The sequence below is a fragment of the Monodelphis domestica genome, chromosome 3, assembly GCF_027887165.1.
Source record: "Monodelphis domestica isolate mMonDom1 chromosome 3, mMonDom1.pri, whole genome shotgun sequence".
In the NCBI taxonomy this organism is placed as follows: domain Eukaryota; kingdom Metazoa; phylum Chordata; class Mammalia; order Didelphimorphia; family Didelphidae; genus Monodelphis; species Monodelphis domestica.
The window spans coordinates 150,239,299-150,260,149 of NC_077229.1; positions in this window are offsets into that span (position 1 = coordinate 150,239,299).

Below are 20,851 nucleotides of genomic sequence, written 5' to 3' on the forward strand. Positions count from 1 at the left end.
TTTAGTGCCATACACATTGAACTACCAAAAAACTTTTTTTACTGAATTAGAAAAAAAAATAACAAAGTTCATTTGGAAGAACAAAAGATCAAGGATATCCAGGGAAATAATGAAAAAAATGTGAAGGAAGGTGGCCTTGCAGTCCCAGATCACAAATTATACTATAAAGCAGTGGTGTAAAAAATAATATTCATACAGTGGTCATAAAAACTATATGGTACTAGTTAAGTGACAGAAAGGAGCATCATAGGAATAGACTTAGGGTAAAAGACGTCAGCAAGACTGTCTATTATAAACCCAAAGATCCCAGGTTTTGGGACAAAAATCCACTATTTGATGAAAACTGGGAAAATTGAAAGACAGATTGGGAGAGACTAGGTTTGGATTAACATCTCACACCCTCATCAAGATAAACTGAGAATGGGTGAATGACTTGAATATAAAGACTAAAACTATAAGTAAATTAAGTGAGCACAAAATAGTATACGTGTCAGATCTTTGGGAAAGGAAAGATTTTTAAACCAAGCAAGAGTTAGAAAAAAATCACAAAATGTAAAATAAATAATTTTGATTATATTAAATTAAAAAGGTTTTATACCAACAAAACCAATGCAATCAAAATGAGAAGAGAAGCAACAAATTGGGAATCAATCTTCTTAACAAAAACCTCTGACAGAGGTCTAATTACTCAAATTTATAAAGAGCTAAATCAATTGTACAAAAAAATCAAACCATTCTCCACTTGATAAATGGGCAAGGGACATGATTAGGTAATTTTCAGTTAAAGAAATCAAAATTATTAATAAGCACATGAAAAAATGTTCTAAATCTCTCATAATCAGAGAACTGCAAATCAAAACAACTCTGAGGTATCACTTCTCACCTAGCAGATTGGCTAACATGACAGCAAAGGAAAGTAATGAATGTTGGAGGGGATGTGGCAATGTTGGTACATTAATGCATTGTTGGTGGAGTTTTAAAATGATCTAACCATTTTGATGGACAATTTGGAACAAAGGGCACTAAAAGACTGTCTTCCTTATGATCTAGCCTTAGCACTGCTGGTTTTATACCCCAAAGAGATAATAAGGAAAAAGACATATACAAGAATATTCATAACCATGCAGTTTGTGGTGGCAAAAAAAAATTAAAAAATGAGGGGATGCCCATCAATTGAGCGATGGTTGTGGTATTGTTGGTGTTGGAATACTATTGTGCTCAAAGGAATAATAAACTGGAGGAATTCCATGGGGCCTGGAACAACCTCCGGGAATTGAAGCTGAGGGAGAGGAGCAGAACCAGGAAAACATTATACACAGAGACTGATACACTGTGGTACAATTGAATGTAATGAACTTCTCCATTACTGGCAATGCAGTGATCCTGAACAACTCTGAAAGGTTTATGAGGAAGAACACTATCCACATTCAGAGGAAAAACTGTGGGAGTAGAAACACCAAAGAAAAACAACTGGTTGATTACATGGGTCGAGGGGGATATGATTTAGGATGGAGACTAAATGACCATCCTAGTACAAATATCAACAACATGGAAATAGATTCTAATGAAGGACACATGTAATACCCAGTGGAATTGCATGTTGGCTATGGGAAAGGTTGGGGGGTGGGGAGGGAGGGAAAATATGATTCTTGTAACCAAGGAATAATGTTCTAAACTAACTAAATAAAAATTTCAAAAAAAAAAAATAAAAAAAAAGTAGATGCAGCAATCATGAACTCAGTAACTGTAAAAATGATTCAATTAAAAAGATAAGCAAATAAACTACAGGTTTTTTTTTCTAAATGTTACTATAGACAGTGGAGTAATATCAATCCTATATATACGAAATGAGGCAATCAAATTCTTAAAGGAAATATTATATGATTGAAAATATTAAATTTACTGGGAAGTGAATGTCATAGAAGCTATTGATAAAAAATATGAAGGATGATGTCCTAGACATACCAGATCTTAAAATATACTATAAAACAGTAATCATCAAAGCAATTATACTGGTTAAGGAATAGAGAAGTGGGTAAATGTTGTACAATAGTGGTAAATGACATAAGCAATCTAGAATTTGATAAACCCAAAGATCCCAGATTTGGGGATAAGGACTTATTATTTGACAAAATGGCTGAGAAAGTTTAGATCAATATCCCATACTCTATTCCAAGATATGGTTAAATTAGGTATATATATGATTTTTAACATAAATGGTGATATTATAATTAGGGGAACATAGAATAGTTTACCAGTAAGATCTATGGAGAAGTGAAGAATTTGTGACCAAACAAGAGATGGATAGCATTACAAGATATAAAATGAATAATTTTCCTGATATTAAATTCAATAGTTTTTAGAAAAAAAATATCAATACAAACAAAATTAGAAGTGAAGAAGCAAACTTGGAAAAAATTCAAAACAAGTTTTTCTGATGAAGGTTTAACTTCTCAACTATCAAAAGAACCAAGTCAAATTTATGAGAATCCAAGGCATTTCCCAATTGATAAATGTCAAAGGGTATGAATAAGCAGTTTTCAAATGAAGAAAACAAAGCTATCAATAATCATATTCTAAACCCTTCTTGATTAGGTAAATGCAAATTAAAACAACTCTGATGTACTCCCTCATGTGTATTACATTGGTCAATATGACAGTAAATGTCAACATTCATGTTGGAGGAAATTTAAAAAAAATTGGACATTAAAGCATTATTGGTGGAGTTGTGAACTGATCCAACTATTATGGAGACCAATTTGTAATTAGGCCCAAAGGGCTATAAAAGGATGAATAACCTTTGATCCAGTAATACCACTGCTAGGTGTATATCCAAAAGAAAAATTTAAAAATAGGAAATGACCTGTTTGTACAAAAAAAAAATTATAGCTGTTCTTTTTGTGGTGGCAAAGAATTGAAAACTAAAGGAATATCCCTCAATTGGGGAATGGCTGAACAAATTGTGGTATGTGATGGTAATGGAATACTCTTGTGATATAAGGAAAGATGAACAGGATAATTTCAGAAAGAGCTGGAAAGAGTTACATGAACCTATGCAGAGTGTTGCATAATTTCTAAGCCCAAGAAAGCAAGTAAGAGAATCAAAATCACCAAACCAAAAGTAAATAGGTTTATTGAGAAAGAGCCAGTCTCATAGTAAAGAAAGACTTCTGGTCAAGACAAAAGGTCCAGAACACTGTGAGAGACATTCCTTTATACCTCAAGAATTAGATAATTTATATACTAGTGGACTGGTTGAAGTAATCAGCAAATTCTCATTGATGGAAGTCACTTGATAGACAAAGGAGGAATAGGGGATCCTCAACATTACTTTCTAAGCCTGATGATGTCAATGATGATGTTTACTAATGTTACCAGGGTAAGGAGGAGGTTCCAGGTCCCCAAGTGGGGCAAAAGCCAGAAGATGTATATTGGGTTGGATACAAAGGCGAAAGTATTCAGCTGATTAGCTACATTACATGGAGGTAATATTAAATGATCCCCAGCAATACTATGAGCTTTAGGCTTTATTTTCAGTAGGCTTCATCCAGTCACAAGTTCACGACCATAATTGCTGAGGGTGCATGATATAGTAAATTTGTAGAATTTAAATTAGTATCTAATACTCCAAGTGTTATATTTTATAATGTTTATTAATAATTACTAGAAGTAAAGGAATAAAAAGGTAATTATCTAACAAATTAAGACCACATGACCAAGCTTTCTTTGACTTTTTAAAAGATCCCACTACACCAAAGGCATATCAGGAAGAGAAGAGAGTGTGGGGTGGAACCAACCCGAATTTATATCCTGTCTATGTCAGCACATAATGATAGAAGGAGACTGGGGTGCTGGGAATTTTAGTTTTTAGGGTAACAGATTCTAATTACACAATTTTCAGGCTATGGTTAAAACTGAGGCCTATGCTAACAATGACTATTTTAAAACAATTCTTTACTGTGGTTCAAAAACCTTAAAAACTTATACTAAAATAATCACAAAAGGCCTACTAAAATTATCACTTATGCTAATATTATTTAACTATCTTAGAATTACAATCATGATTGTTTAAATACTACTGCTAATATTAAAATCCAATCCTCATATAAGGGATTAGGGATTTTTCACTCACAAGAGTGAAATAAGCAGAAGGAAAGCAATGTACACAGTATTACAGCAATATTGTGGAATGATCAAATGTGATTGAATTTGCTGCTAACATTAATACAATCATCCAAAACAATTCTGAGGGACTTATAAAAAAGAATGATATCCACCTTCAGAGAATGAACTGTTGGATTAGCAATGCAGATGGAAGCTTATGATTTATCACTTCTTTATCTAGGCATATGTTTTAGGGTTTTTTATATGATTTTCACTTATAAAAATTAATTACATGGAGATATATCTTGCATGATATACATGTATAACACAGATTAAATTGCTTGCCCAACCTGGGAAAGAAGAAAAAGAGGGGGAAACAATTTGTATTATATAACTTCAGAAAGCTCATTTGGAAATTTGTTATTAAGATAAAGGATTTGAACAAGCCATAAATCCCCTTAGTAAGGAAGAAAATATTCCTGGGATCTGATATATTGGCAAATGAGTCTTCAAAATAATTCCAAAAAGATATAAAGTGTTTGAAAAAATAAGCAAAGAAGGAGTCCTACCAAATTCTTTTCATGACAGAAATATGTTGTTAATACTCTCTGCCTAAATTCTGGAGGTCTTTCAGTTCAGGTGGAATTCCTCCAGTTCATTATTCCTTTCAGCAAAATAGTATTCAATCACCATCACATACCAGAGTTTGTTCTGCTATTCCCCAAATGATGGACACCTACCCAATTTCCTGTGTTTTGCAAACTCAAAGACTGTGGTTATAAATATTTTGTGTACATAATTTTTTTCCTTATTTTCTCTTTGGGATATAAACACAGCAGTGCTGTGGCTGCATCAAAGGTCAGGCAGTCCTTTAAAGAGCTTTGGACGTAGTGCTAAATTGACTTCCAGAATGTTTGGATCAATTCACAACTCTACCAGCACTGTATTAGTGTCCCAATTTGTACACAAAACTTCTAACATTTATTATTTTCCTTTACTATCATATTGGACAATCTGCTAGGTGCAAGGTGGGATATCAGATCAGATATCAAAATCTTTTGATTTGCATTTCTCTAAATATGAGAGATTTAGAACACTTCATATACTTATTGAGAGTTTTGATTTATTTTTCTGAAAACTGTCTATTCATGCCCTTAACCATTTATCAATTGGGGAATGACTTGATTTTTTGTACAATTGACTTAAATCCTTATACATTTTAGAAATTAGACCTTTGTCAGATATTTTGTTATAAATAAATATTTTCCCAATTTGTTGCTTTCCTGCTAATTTTGATTACATTGGTTTTGTTTGTACAAAATATTTTAATTTAATGAAATAAAAATTATCCATTTTACATTTTGTAATATTGTTTTTTTCCTACTTGGTCTTTCCTTTCCCGAAGATCTGACAGATGTACTATTCAATATTCACCTAATTTGCTTATAATTTCCCTCTTTATATTTAAATAAAAATTAAATCTATTTAAATAATTCACACATTCTGAGTTTATCTTGGTGTAGCATATGAGATGTTATCCAAACCTAATCACTCCCATATTGTTATCCAGTTTTTCCAGGAGATTTTGTAAAATAATGGGTTGTTGTCCCAAAAGCTGGGATTTTTGGATTTATCATACCCTCTCTTGATGAGGTCATTTATCCCCAAGTCTTTTTCATGGATCTTCCCATCTGTCTCTTAGGCAGTACCATAGAGTTTTAATGATCATTGCTTTATAGCACAGTTTAAGATCTGGTACTACTAGGCCTCCATACTTTACATTTTTTTCACGAGTTCCCTTGATATTTTTTATCTTTTTTTCTTCCAGATTAACTTGGTTATAATTTTTTTTCTAATTCAGCAAAAAAGTTTCTTGTTAGTTTGATAGATAGGCACAGAATAAGTACATTAATTGGGTTAGGATTGTCATTTTTATTATATTAGCTCATCCTACCCATGAGCAATTAATATTTTCCTAATTATTTAGATCAACTTTTAATTTTATGGAAAATGTTATAACTAAGTTCATATAATTCCTGGGGTTTGTCTTTGCAAATAAATACTTAGATATTTTATTTTGACTAGGGTGATTTTATTTCATTTCATTTTATTTTAAATTTTATTTAGTTAACTTAGAAAAATATTCCTTGGTTACAAGAATCATATTCTTTCCCTCCCTTGCCTCCCCCCACACTTCCCACAGCCCACATGCAATTCCATTGGGTATTACATGTGTCTTTCATCAGAACCTATTTCCATGTTGTTGATGTTTGCACTGGGATGTTCAGAGTCTATATACCCAATCATATCCCCCTTGACCCATGTAATCAAGCAGTTGTTTCTTTTCAGTGTTTCTACTCCCATGGTTTTTCCTCTGAATGTGGATAGTGTTCTTTCTTGTAGAACACTCTGAGTTGTTCAGAATCATTCCATTGCCACTAATGGAGAAGTTCATTACACTTGATTGTACCACAGTGTATCAGTCTCTCTGTATACTGTTCTCTTGGTACTGCTCCTTTTTCTCTGCATCAATTCCTGTACATCATTTCAATTCACATATAATTCCTCCAGTTTATTATTCCTTTGAGCACAATAGTATTCCATCACCAACATATACCACAATTTGTTCAACCATTTCTCAATTGAAGGGCATCCCCTCATTTTCCAATTTGTTGCCACCACAAAGAGCTCAGCTATGAATATTCTGGTACAAGTCTTTTTCCTTATTATCTCTTTGGGATATAAACCCAGTAATATTATGGCTGCATCAAAGGGCAGACAGTCTCTTAGAGCCCTTTGGGAATAGTTCCAAACTGCCCTCCAGAATGGTTGGATCAATTCATGACTCCAACAGAAATGAATTAATGTCCTAACTTTGCCTCATCCCCTCCACCATTCATTACTTTCCTTTGTGGTCATGTTAGAAAATTTGCTAGGTGTGAAGTGATACCTCAGAGTTGCTTTGATTTGCAGTTCTCTGATTATAAGAGATTTAGAACACTTTTTCATGTGTTTATTAATTTTATCTAATTGATAAATTTATTTAATTTATCAGAGAATGACCTGGTTTTTGTACAATTGATTTAGTTCTTCATACATTTGAGTAATTAGACCTTTGTCAGAGGTTTTGTTATGAAGTTTCCCAACTTCTTGCTTCCCTTCTGATTTGGTTGCATTGGTTTTGTTGATATAAAAACTTTTTAATATGATGTAATCAGAATTATTTATTTTACATTTTGTGATTTTTTTTCTCACTCTTGCTTGGTTTTAAAATATTTCCTTTCTCATAGATGTGACAGTTATACTATTCTGTGCTCACTTAATTTACTTATAGTTTCATTCTTTATATTCAAGTCATTCATCCATTCTGAGTTTATCTTGGTGTAGGGTGTTGTGAATTTCAAAACTATTCCACTCTAATCAGACCATTCTTTAGAAGATGTGATTTAGCTATTTCCTGATCAGTAACAATGGAGATACTTAGAATAACAGAATCAGGTCTTGGAAACTTTACATTCTTCACCCTACTCAGCTTAACAAGATTTTGAAAGTATGCATCAAACTCAAGATTTAATTATCTGAGGAGATGGCTTTCAACAGACATCTGCAAAAAAAGGGACAGACCTCTGGGTTGTCCTATGTCAAGCTAAATCCTCATTGGTACAGAGGAGATGCAGAAAAATGATGTAAAAACATCCATATAAGGCACAGTACTTCCTGGCCCCTCCTCTTTTCCTGGAGAGACAACTCTGGTTGGCAGCATGCTAAGTGTTCTCATGTCTTGGAGTGTTGGGTAGTGAGTTTTGCCCTGGAGCTGATTTCAGGTTCAGGCATCTTAGATGAGTTCCTTTGGAGGTCAGGGTGATTCCTTACTACTTCATACTCAAAACCCTTACCCCCTTATCTGCTGATTTCCCACCCAATACTAATCAGGCAGGGGAAGAAGGAGAGAAAGCTTCTTCTTCCTTCTTCTTAATCTTCTCCACTATCAATTAAATCAACATAAAATTTGGCAGCTGAATTGGGTATTTTATTATTTGGGATTTCCCTTGGCAACCACTTAAATTTAGATTTTTTTTTTCACTCTCAACCATAATTTCACCCTTTAGAGTGTGAAATGTTGATCCAAACCTGGTCCCTCCCATAATGTCTTCCAATTTTCCCAGTAGTTTTCATCAAATGGCGTATTTTGTTCCCAAAAACTGGGATCTTTGGGCTTATCAGAGATTGTCTTCCTGAGGTCACTTACCCCAAGTCTATTCAACTGATCCTCCTTTCTGTCTCTTAGCTAGTACCATATTATTTTGATGACCAATGTTTTAGAGTATAGTTGGAGATCTGGGACTGCAAGGCCACATTCCTTTGCATTTTTTTTTCATTATTTCCCTGGATATCTTCTATGTTTTGTTCTTTCAAAAGAACTTTGTTATGTTTTTTTTTTTTCTAATTCAGTAAAAATGTTTTTTTGGAAGTTCAATGGATATGACACTAAATAAGTAAATTAATTTGGGTAGGATTGTTATTTTTATTATGTTAGCTCATCCTACCCATGAGCAATTAATGTTTTTCCAATTGTTTAGTTCTAGTTTTACTTGTTCGGAGAGCATTTTGTAGTTGTGTTCATATAGCTCCTGTCTTTTTCTTGGCAGATACATTTCCAAGTATTTTATATTGTCTAGGATGGTTTTAAGTTGAATTTTTCTTTCTATTTCTTGCTTCTGAGATGTGTTGGAAATATATAGAAATGCTGATGATTTATGTGGGTTTACTTTGTATCCTGCAACTTTGCTAAAGCTGTTGATTATTTCAACTAGTCTAGGATTCTTTAAGTAGACCATCGTATCATCTGCAAACAGTGATAGCTTTGACTCATCATTTCCTATTTTAATACCTTCAGTTTTTTTTAATTTTCTAATTGCTACTGCTAGTGTTTCTAGTAAATGTTAAACAACAGAGTTGATAATGGGCATCCTTGTTTCACTCCTGATCTTATTGCGAAGGCTTCTAGTTTATCCCCATTGCAGATGATTTTTGCTAATGGTTTCAGATATATACTGTTTATTATTTTTAGGAAAGGCTCTTCTATTCCTATGCTTTCTAGTGTTTTCAATCAGAATGAGTGTTGTATTTTGTGAAAGGCTTTTTCTGCATCTATTGAGATAATTGTGTGATTTTAATCAGTTTGCTTGTTATGGTCAATTATGTGGATGGCTTTCCTAATATTGAACGATCCTTGCATTCCTGGTATAAATCCTACCTGGTCATAATGAATAACTCTCATGATCACTTGCAGGTAGATTTTTGCTAGTATTCTATTTAAGATTTTTGCATCTATGTTCATTAAGGAGATTGGGCTGTAGTTTTCTTTCTCTGTTTTTGACCTGCCTAACTTTGGAATCAGTACCATATTTGTGTCCTAAAAGGAATTTGGTAGAACTCCTTCTTAGCTTATTTTGTCAAAGAGTTTGTATAATATTAGAATTAGTTGTTCTTTCAATGTTTGATAGAATTCATTTGAGAATCCATCTGGACCTGGGGAATTTTTCTTAGGGATTTCTTTTTTGGCTTGTTCAATTTCTTTTTCTCATTTGGTTGTCTTTTTTTTTAAGGTATTCTATTTCTTCCTCTGTTAATTTAGGCAGTTTATATATTTCTAAATAGTCATTCATATCACCTAGATTGCCATATTTATTACCATATAATTGGGCATAATAATTTTTAATGACTACCTTAATTTACTTTTGCTTAGAGGTCAGGTCTCCTTTTTCATCTTAGATACTGTCAGTTTGGGTTTCTTGTTTCCTTTTTTAAACTAGACTGACCAATACTTTGTCTATTTTATTTGTTTTTTTTTTTCAAATTACCAGCTTCTAGTCTTATTTACTAAATCAATAGTTCTTTGACTTTCAATTTTGTGAATTTTCCTTTGATTTTTTCAGATCTCGAATTTACTATTCATCTGAGGATTTTTAATTTGTTCACTTTCTAGTTTTTTATTTGCATTCCCAATTCATTGACCTCTGCCCTCCCTAATTTGTTAATATATGAATTCAAAGATATAAATTTCCTTCTGAGTACTGCTTTGGCCTCATCCCCATAGATTTTGAAAGGTTGTCTCATCTTTGTCATTTTCTTCAATGAAATTATTAATTGTTTCTATGATTTGTTCTCATACTAACTGATTTTGGAAAATTGTATTATTTAATTTCCAACTAATTTTTAATTTGTGTCTCCATATACCCTTATTCATTTTTCTTTTCATTGCATTGTGGTCTGAGAAGGTTTTATTTATTATTTCTGCTCTTTTCCCTTGTTTGTCATATTTTTATGACCTAGTACAAGGTCAATCTTTGTGAATGTACCATGTGCTGCTGAAAAGAAGGTGCATTCCTTTTTGTCCCTATTTATTATTCTCCACATATATACTAACTAATTTTTTAAAGATTTCATTCACTTCTCATCTCTTTCTGATTTATTTGCTTTTGGTTTGATTTATCTTGTTCTGATAGAGGAAGGTTCAGGTCTACCACTAGTATAATTTTTCTTTCTATTTTTATCCTTGAGTTCCACTAGTTTCTCCTATAGAAATTTGAATGCTATTCCATTTGGTGCATAAATGTTGAGTACTGATATTTCCTCATTGTCTATCCTGCTTTTTTCAGGATGTGATTACCTCCCCTATTTCTATTGACTAGATGTATTTTTACTTTGACTTTGTCAGATATCATAATTGAGACTCATGCCTTTTTTTTCTGTTGATGCCCTGTAGATTTGTCTCCAACTTCTTACTTTTACCCTATATGTATCTACCTTCCTCATGTATGTTTCTTTTAGACAACATATGGAATGGTTTTGGTTTCTAATCTACTCTGCTATTTGCTTGCATTTTATGATTGAGTTCATACCATTCACATTCAGAGTTATGATTACCAGCTGTGTATTTCCCAGCATTTTGATTTTCACTCCTAGTCCTGCCCTTTCTTCTTTCACTATTTCCTTCTACACCAGTGATTGGTTTTTAATTGGTCCCCCTAATTCCCACCCTTATTTTGTTTCCTTTTCTACCCTCTCCCTTCTTATTCCCTTCTTATTTTTTTTATTCTTTTTAAACTATCCCCCCTCAACCTCCCTTATATTTCTTACCTCCCCTCCAGTCCATTTGTTACCCTTCTACTTCCCTATAGGGTGCAAATGAATTCAATGCTCCAATATTTTTCATTGTTCTTCCCTCATTGAGTCAATTTCAATGCATGTAAAAATTGAGTATTTCCTATCTGCAACCTCTTTACCCTTCCAGTGTACTGATGTTGTCCCCACTCCCGCCATGAGCTTCATTGTGACATATAAATTTACTCCATTTTGTTTCTTTTCCCATTTTTCTTACTATTAACCTCTTTTTTTAACTCTAGTTGTGTATATATGTACATATACATACATATATATTTAAGCATACACATATCTATATACATATTCATGTCTTGACATTACATCCTATACAGTTTCTCACTGTTCCCTCTAATTATAATTCTTCTAGCTACCCAGGTGAGATAACAATTTTTAAGAGTAATCAATATCCTGTTTTCTTAGAGGGATACATATTATTTTAAATCATTGGGTCCCTTAAATTTTTTCCATTGTTTTGTTTGTTTTGTTTTTCTTTTTTCCCTCTTTTTAAATTATCTATTAATGATTCTCTTGGGTTTTGTGTTTGGGGATGAAATGTTCTGTTCAGGCATTGTCTTTTCTTTATGAATGCTTGGAATTCTTCCATTTTATTAAATGACCATACTTTCCCCTGTAAGAATATAGTCAGTTTTGCTGGGTAGTTGATTCTTGATTTTAAACCTAGTTCCATTGCTTTATAGAATATCATATTCCATGCCTTTTGGTCCTTCAGTGTAGATGCAGCCAGATCCTGTGTTATCCTCACTGTATTTTTTCTTTGGTCTGATAGTTTTTGAATTTTGCTATCATATTCCTGGGTGTTGTCAGTTGGGGATTAAGTACAGGAGGTGATCTGTGAATTCTTTCAATCTCCACTTTTCCCCTCTTGTTCTAGAATATTGGACAGTTTTCTTGCATGATTTCCTGTAGGATGATGTCCAGGCTTTTTCTTTTGTCATGGTCTTCCTGTAGACCAATGGTTCTTAAGTTATTTTTTTCTGGAACAACTTTCTAAATCTTCTATTTTGTGAATGAGGTGTTTCATATTTTCCTCAGTTTTTTCATTCTTTTGATTTTCTTTTATATTTTCTTGCTGCCTCATGAAGTCGCTTGCTTCTATTACAACTTCTACAACTCATTTTTGTAGTCTTGTTTTTAAAGACTTAATTTGATCCATGGCTTTTTGGTAATTCTCCTTCTGGTCTGATTTTCTTTGGAGGTCATCTTTCATCTCCTTTGCCTCATTTTCAAGATGATTAATTTTGGCTTTCAAGACACTATTTTCTGTTTCCAGAAAATTTCTGTTTCCTGGCTTTTAAAATTCTTTTCCCAGTTGTCTTCACCCTCTCTTAATTGTGTTTTGCACTGTATTTTGAATTCTTCCAAAGCCTGTGTCCAATTCACTGGAGTTTCTGTGTTTTTTGCCCGGTGTTTCTTGATCCTCCTATTACCTTTTCTCTTTGTTCATTGCCTGGGAAGAAAATGTCACTTGTATAATCTTTTTTACTTTTTCTGTTGTTTGCTCATATTTGCCCCTTCTTTGCCCCCTGTAGTTGCCTGTAGCCTTGCTCCTCTCATTATGTGTTGGATCTATTGGTTTGGGCTTTTCTTTCAACCTTCACCCTTGGAGCTTAGGAAGGCACTCAGAGCAGTCTGTGGGGTTAGGGGTGTTGGAGACTGAGCTTCCCTGCCCTCTGAGGGCTTGATAAGATTAAGCCCAGAAGAGTTGAATTTGCAGATCTGGATGTTCCTTGAGGTTAAAACCTCAGGAAGGGGGGGCAATATGGAGTGTCTCAGCTGCAACTAAGCTGCCTGTTCTGTTTTTCTTCTCCAGCTGATTCCCCACCACCTGTATTCTACTCTCTGAGCCTGGAAGAGATTTTTCCACAAGGTACTCCCTCCAGGCTAGCACCATTGCCTGCCCAGAGATTCCAGTCACTGCTGGAGACTCAGTCCTGTGGTGGAGAATGTGTCCTGGGACCTTCCTTCTTCCTTCTCCTTAAACCTGAGTGTTCTCAAATTCAGGCTTTTTTGAGGGCATACCTTTTAAGTTGAGTCGAGCAGGAAGGTTCCTTGGCTCTGTCCTGTTGTTAGTTTTGGTTTTTCAGTACCCTAGGAGCATTTGATTTTTACATGGTGAGGAAGGGTTTTCAGAGGTCTGAACTTTCGCTGCCTCTACTCTGCCATCTTGACTGTATTTCTCCATTTAAGGTGATTTTAAATGGAATTTCTTTTTCTAACTCTTGCTGCTGAGTTTTGCTGGAAATATCTAGAAATGCTGATGATTTATGTGGGTTTATCTTATACCCTGCAACTTTACTAAAGTCGTTGATTATTTCCACTACCCTTTTAGTTGATTTTCTAGGATTCTTTAAGTAGACCATTATATCATCTGCAGAGATAGATAGTTTAGTCTCCTCATTGTCTACTTTAATTTCTTCAATTTCTTTTTTTCTCTATTTTCTAGAACTATTGTTTTTAGTACAATGTCTCTAGGTGGCACTATCTTAATATGTACTAGCTAAAGTTAAAATGTTTGGAAGAGTAACCTCCCTTCCTCTCCCTCTTAGGGGTAAAACCAGGAGGGAGCAGTTCATTTCCACTGCCATGTGGGCAGAGGACTATTGCTTCCCTTGATTACAGGGTTTTAGGGTCTAGAGAGTGGCATGGGAGACCCCTGTGTGGGCTAACCCCTCAGTTTCAACCCTCTCAGCTGGGAGTGTGTAAACCTCCAGGGTCATTTTTAAATTGGCTTGGAATCTAGAAAGGGGGGTGGGGATGGCAATATGGAAAAGGCTGCTCTATGTGGTGGAGCACATTGTGCACATTGGTCTAAGAGCCACCTCAGCTGCAAGCTTGAAGTTCAAGCAACTAACTCATACTTGAGACCCTCATGGGGGTGAGTTTTGGGGCTATGAGAGGCAGAGGGCCAGTGTTGGCCACTCAGTTGTTAATAATATAAGGGAATTTATACTTTACTATCCATGCAGGAAAACAAACAAACAAACAAAACACCTTGCTCAAAAGACAATATAGGTGGGGGTGGCACATCACCAAGCTCAGCAAGTACCACCTGGCTAAGTCCCACAAACCAAAACAGGTTGGTGGGGATGCCACCTCAGATCTCTGACACTAGGAATACTTCAAAGAGAGTGGCCCCAAGGGAGAGGGCAAAAAAGGGCCAAAGCAGGCAAGACACATGTTTTCCTCAAAATAATGTTCTCCCTATCTTTACTCTAAGGCTATCTTTAAAAAAAAATCAAGGATTCAATAACTTTGTGGCTCACCAACAATGTTAGATTTAAATTGATATCAATAACTCCAAGTATATTTTATAAGATATATTAGTAGTCACTTGAACTAGAAGAAATAAAAAAAGGAAAAATATAAACCATGTGAGTAAAATTCCCCTGCTGGCTATCACCCAAACTCCACAATCGCCTTCCTGGAAACAGGGAGACAGGAAGGAGCTACACTCATGACTTTATCTTCAAAGTATAAGCATGTAATATGAGAAGGAAAATGGAAAGCTGGGAAAGAGTTCTGGGGAGGAAATTCTAATTACACAAAACACAGACGAAAAACATATGATTGATCACATGGTTCAATGTGTATGTGATTGAAGACCTTGACTTTAAATGATCATTCTATTGCAAATATTAATAACATGGAAATGGGTTTTGAACAATGACACATGTATAACTCAGTGGAATTGCTCATCAGCTTGGAGGGGGTGGGTAAAGAGGGAAGAAAAAGAACATGAATCATGAAACCATGGAAAAACACAGGAATCATGTAACCATGAAAAATATTCTACATAAATTAATTTGAAAAATAAAGTATTAATTTGAAAAAAAGAAATGGAACAGTTCACAAGTCTACCAATAATGTATTAATTTGGCTATTTTTCCACATCTCCTCCAATATTTTTCCATTTCCTTTTCTATCATATTAGCTAATCTGATAGGTATGTGGCCATGACACAGAGGTGTTTTATATTTCATTTCTCTAATCAAAAGTGATTAAGAACATTTTAACCTATGGATTAAGGAAGATTGTTATCTCTAGCTAAAATTGCCTATTAATATTTTTTTACAGTTTATTAAATGGGCATGCAAGTTCTTATAAATTTAACTCAGTTTTCTATATATTTGAAAAATGACATTTTTAAGACCAGACTATTAGTTCCTATAAATTATCTAATTATATTTTTATGATGATCAATTTCATTCCCATATCTCTTTGTCTCATTTCTCTGCTGAGCTCTCCAGCATCACCATCTGCATGTGGCACATCTCCTTCAGCATATATCATGTGCAATTCTAATTTCTTGTTTCTAAATGTAGCTTACTATCTCCTCTCAGTTCCAAATATACCTTGATTTCTTAATTTTTCTTTCAGCTGAGACTACTACCACCCCTCCAGTCATCCAGTCTTATAACCTTAGACATCTTCAATTTTTCTGACACTTCTCATAGAGAATCATTTAAAATCTTATCAACCTTGCCTTGATAATATGCTGTTTCCTTTTACTCTAAACGTTTCCATTCTAATTCAAGTACTCATAGTTTCTTTCTTAGACTATCTCAAAAATAAATTTCAATTGTTCAGACACCCTGCCTCTAGACTCTCTATATTCTCATCTATTTCCCTCAAAGCTATCAAAGCAATATTCCTGAGGTATAGTCCTATGTCAACAATTCATTTTTTCAACATTACTATTCTTGCAAATTGTAGCATCAATTAAAGTCTCTCAAGTTAAAACAAAATGTATTATCTTTGACTCTTCTTTCTAAATTACCTCTTCTACCAATGCTATTCTTCTGCTCTAAAATCTTCAGTGATTCTATTTCTTATGGATTTTAAAGACTTATGCCAACACTTATTAGTGAAGCTATGGATAAGTTCTATAATACTAACAAGTATTTTTGAAATTATGCCGAGAAAGTGACTGAAATGCCAATTCCTCTTAACTCATTAATTCCATTATGTAGATAAGCTTCATATTCATTTGTTAATAGCCTTCTTAATTCTAGCAATGAATTGAAAAATAGGTGTATATAGTTTTAAGAGTTATTAAACACAATGAGGAATACTAGAATATTACTGTTCAGTACAAAACAATGATTATTAATAATATAAAGAATTTGATGACATATTTGGCAAGTAAATAGAAACAAGAAAGTAATAAGTACAATTTCAATAATGTAAGTAGAGAGAACAGCAAAAATAAAACAAAATGCAGTGTAATAACCCAATCCTCCAAGTAATGAAACAAACAAAAAAACCCACTTGTCCCTAATAGACACTAAACTCTCTTGTTTCCCTTACTATTTGTCTGACTTTTCCTTTTCGGTCTTCTTTGATGATTGTTCATTTATGTGATTCCCCTTAAATGTGAATGTCAACTAAGAGTCTTTTAGTCTATTCTTTTTTCCCACTTTGCTATCTTACTTGGTGATCTGATCTAGACCCATGGTTTCAATTTTTACTTCTATTTTGATGATTCATATATATATATATATATATATAATATCTACTTATATATATAAGATATATCCAATGTTTTTGTCATCTAATTTCAACCTCACATCTCCAATTTTTTGAGATCTCAATATGGCTATCCTCTAGGCAACTTAAAAACATATCTCCAAATAAGACTCATTATCTTTTTCTCATTCCATTACCAAACTCTCCCCTGTTTAAACTTTTCCTATTATTCACAAGGTCACCATAATCCCATTCACATAGGTTTGCAACCTTAACATTATCCTCAATTTCTCAGCCTCAATTAACATATTCAATCATTTGCCAGATTTTATTCTATTTTTACATTATGTGTGAATTAAAATAAATACTCATATCTAGATCCACTATCTATCTATCTATCTATCTATCTATCTATCTATCTATCTATGTTTCTATCTATGTTTCTATCTATCTCTACCTACCTTTCAACCTATCAGTCTATTCCTTTCTTTAATCATACAACCCTAGATCATGCCCTCACCACAACTTTTTCATGGAGTATTTACAAGAGGCTTATGATTGATCTCTCTCTCATATCTCTTCCCATTGCAATCTATTCTCTACCAGAAGCCAAAGTGAATTTACATAAGTTGAATTTTGCCCATATTTCATTCTAAGGTAATAAAAGCCAATTGTTATGAAGATAATGTACTCTTTGGCTTTTAAATTCCTTCACAATTGTATCCCTTCCTACCTTTCTGGTTATCTTACATTTAATTCCCCTTAATGCTGGATATATAATTTGGTGCATGTATGGTGGTATATATGTATACTCTTAGATGTGTGTATATATACAGATATACATATATGTGCACACATAAATACATGTTTATAAACATATATAAATATACATTTATACATATAAATTATTTTGAGTTAATATCTACTTCAATGATTATTAGAACTCTGTCTTCCATATATTGTAGTGAACATTCCATGACCTCATGGGAATAGTATGTCACAAACATCTGGGAAGAGGAACTCTATTCCCATGAGGTCATGGAAGGTTCACTATAATATATTTCATTAATTCCCCCTCCTAAACATTTAATACTAGTTGAACTATATAAATATGTGTGTGTATCATGTAAAAAACCTGGAATAATTACTTAAGAAATCCAAAATAATCATAAGTAAAAAAAGAAAATAGTAAAAAGATTTCAATGTTCACTTCTTAATCCAAATCAATTCTAAAACACCAGAATAAAAGTTTGGGAGTTCAGCTGGAACTTCTTTGTAGGATGTCTCTATGAAATGGAAGAGATGCTCTAAAACTATTACTTTTCAGTGACAAAGGCATGAAAATGTATTACCATTTGCTCTTGGGTATTTAGGATTCAATAATTGTCATTTCTGATACAAAAAGGGAGGTATCTTAAAGGTCTGGCACAGCAGGACTGCATCCAGTCTGAATTTCAGCCTCAGGAGGATAGAGAATGATTTCAATATATGCAAACACTAGTAAAAGAAGATATGGTATACCCAGGGGGCAGCTGGGTGGCTCAGTGAATTGAGAGATAGGCCTAGAGATGGGAGGTCCTGGGTTCAAATATGGCCTCAGACACTTCACAGCTGTGTGACCCCCTGGGGAAGTCACTTAACCCCCATTGCCTAGCCCTTACCACTCTTCTGCCTTGGAGCCAATACACAATATAGACTCTAAGACAGAAGGTAAGGGTTTTAAAAAAAGATATGGTATACAGGTTCTCCTTTACTTTGGCCTTTTCCTTCCCTCATTATTTCTCTGCCACTCTCTTTTTTTAGATTTCACACATCCCACTTCTAAACATCTGTGTGATTCCCTAGTTTGTATCAACTCCTTTTTATTTCTATAGAATTATGAGGGATATCACCTTTAAGTACCTGGGATACTTCTAGGTTTCTATTTCATATCCTCTGTCTTACATATAGTAATTTTTCAATTGAATTATGCTCTTTCCTAATAAATTCATAAGATTATCCTTCTAAGATAATTAAAATAATTTCCTCGTTTGTCAGTGTCAACAAATTGAATCCAATGACATTTGACTACTTTCTAGAATTTTTTTTTCCTTTTTGTTTATTAAAAATATACTTTTTTTAGAGGAGGCAACATTCTAAATCTGTTAAGTGTTCTCAAACCCAGTTGCTTGTTACCTTTCTGGCCTAGTTTCCATGGAAATAGAGATCTTATGGGATAACATAAGAAAAAGCAATGGTTTTAAAGATGGCAGTGTGTCAAAATTCCTACCTTCTGATGCATGCCAATTTAGTATCCAATTCTTTTTTTTTCATAAAGTCAAGGCCAGGCTAAAAATTTCCCTTCTTTTTTTCTGTAATATTCAGAGAGAATGCTCACAGTGATTTGGATTGCCTTTTGGAATAAGTTCGAGATCTCTGAATCTGAATATTCAGGGTCTCTGTAACATAAAATAAATAAAGATAACAATTAGTACTTAGTTTAAGAAGAAATGAGCCTTTGCCTTTCTCCAGAAAGGGCTAAAACACTTTGAGAAATTGTTATCAACTATCTGAGGTGACCGTTGCTTTTCTAATGCAAACTAGAAAAAAAATGTTTTTTGGTGATGTTAAACTAGGAATGAACAGTTAAATCTTAGATATTCCAGTCTTCCCTGCAGCTAGTGTCATATAAGTGAGTTATTTAGTACAGTAACTCTTCTATTGGGGGTGGATAAAAAAAGAAAATGTCAGTACTCCAGAAAACCTAAAAGAAAAAAAGGCATTTAGAGGTCAGTCACATAAACATTACCACCCAAATCAGTTTTTGATTATTTTATTTGAAGATAATGCTGGCCATGAAGTTGATGACAGTGCAAATCAATCATGGTTCTTTTACACTTACAGGTTTTCAGTGCCAGGTCTAGAGAAGGGAGGTCCTAAGTTCAAATCTGTCCGTAGACACTTCCTAGGTGTGTCACCCTGAGCAAGTCACTTAATCCCCATTGCCTAGCCATTATTACTCTTCTGCCCTAGAACCAATAAAGACAGAAGGTAAGGATTAAAAAAAAATAGTTTGCAGAATTAGGAAAAAGCAAACTATAACAAGGTTCATTTGGAAGAACAAAAGATCAAGAATATCAAGGGAAATATTTTTTTTTTTAAATGTGAAGGAGAGGGGCCTAGCAGAAACAGATCCTAAACTGTACTATAAAGCAGTGGTTAACACAATAACATGGTAGTGGCTAAGAGACAAAAGGGTAGATTAATGGAATAGACTAAAGATAAATGACCTCAGCAAGCTAGTGTTTGATAAATTCCAAAATCCCAGCTTTTGGGACAAGAACTCACTATTTGACAAAAAATTCTAGGAAAATTGGAAAAAAAGGTATGGGAGAGATTAGGGTTAGATCAACATCTCACGCCCAAAACCAAGATAAATTCAGAATGTGTGAATGACTTGATCATAAAGAATGAAACTATAAGTCAATTAGGTGAACACAGAATAGTATACTTGTCAGATATTTGGGTTAGGAAAGATTTTAAGACCAAGTAAGAATTAGAAAAATTACAAAATATAAAATAAATAATTTTTATTACATTAAATTAAAAAGGTTTTGCACAAACAAAACCAATGCATTAAAATTAGAAGGGAAGCAACAAATTGGGAAAAAACTGTATAACAAAAACCTCTGACAAAGGTCTCATTACTCAAATTTATAAGGAGCCAAATCAATTGTATAAAAAAATCAAGCCATTCTCCAATTTATAAAATGAGAAGGGACATGAATAGGCAATTTTCAGATAAAGAAATCAAAACTACCTATAAGCGCATGAAAAAGTGTTCTAAATCTCTTATAATTAGAAAAATGCAAATCAAAACAACTCTGAGTTACCACCTTACACTTAGCATGAGACCTCAGAGAAGAATAGTATTCCTTCCTTTACCCTTCCCATATTTATTTTATCTTGGCACATAGTGTGAGATATTGATCCAATCCCAGTCTCTGTCATACTGTTTTCCAGTTTTACAAAGTTTTGTGTCAAACATTGAATTCTTGACATAAAATGTTTGAACTTTTAATTTATCAAACATGAAAATACTATGGTTATTTAT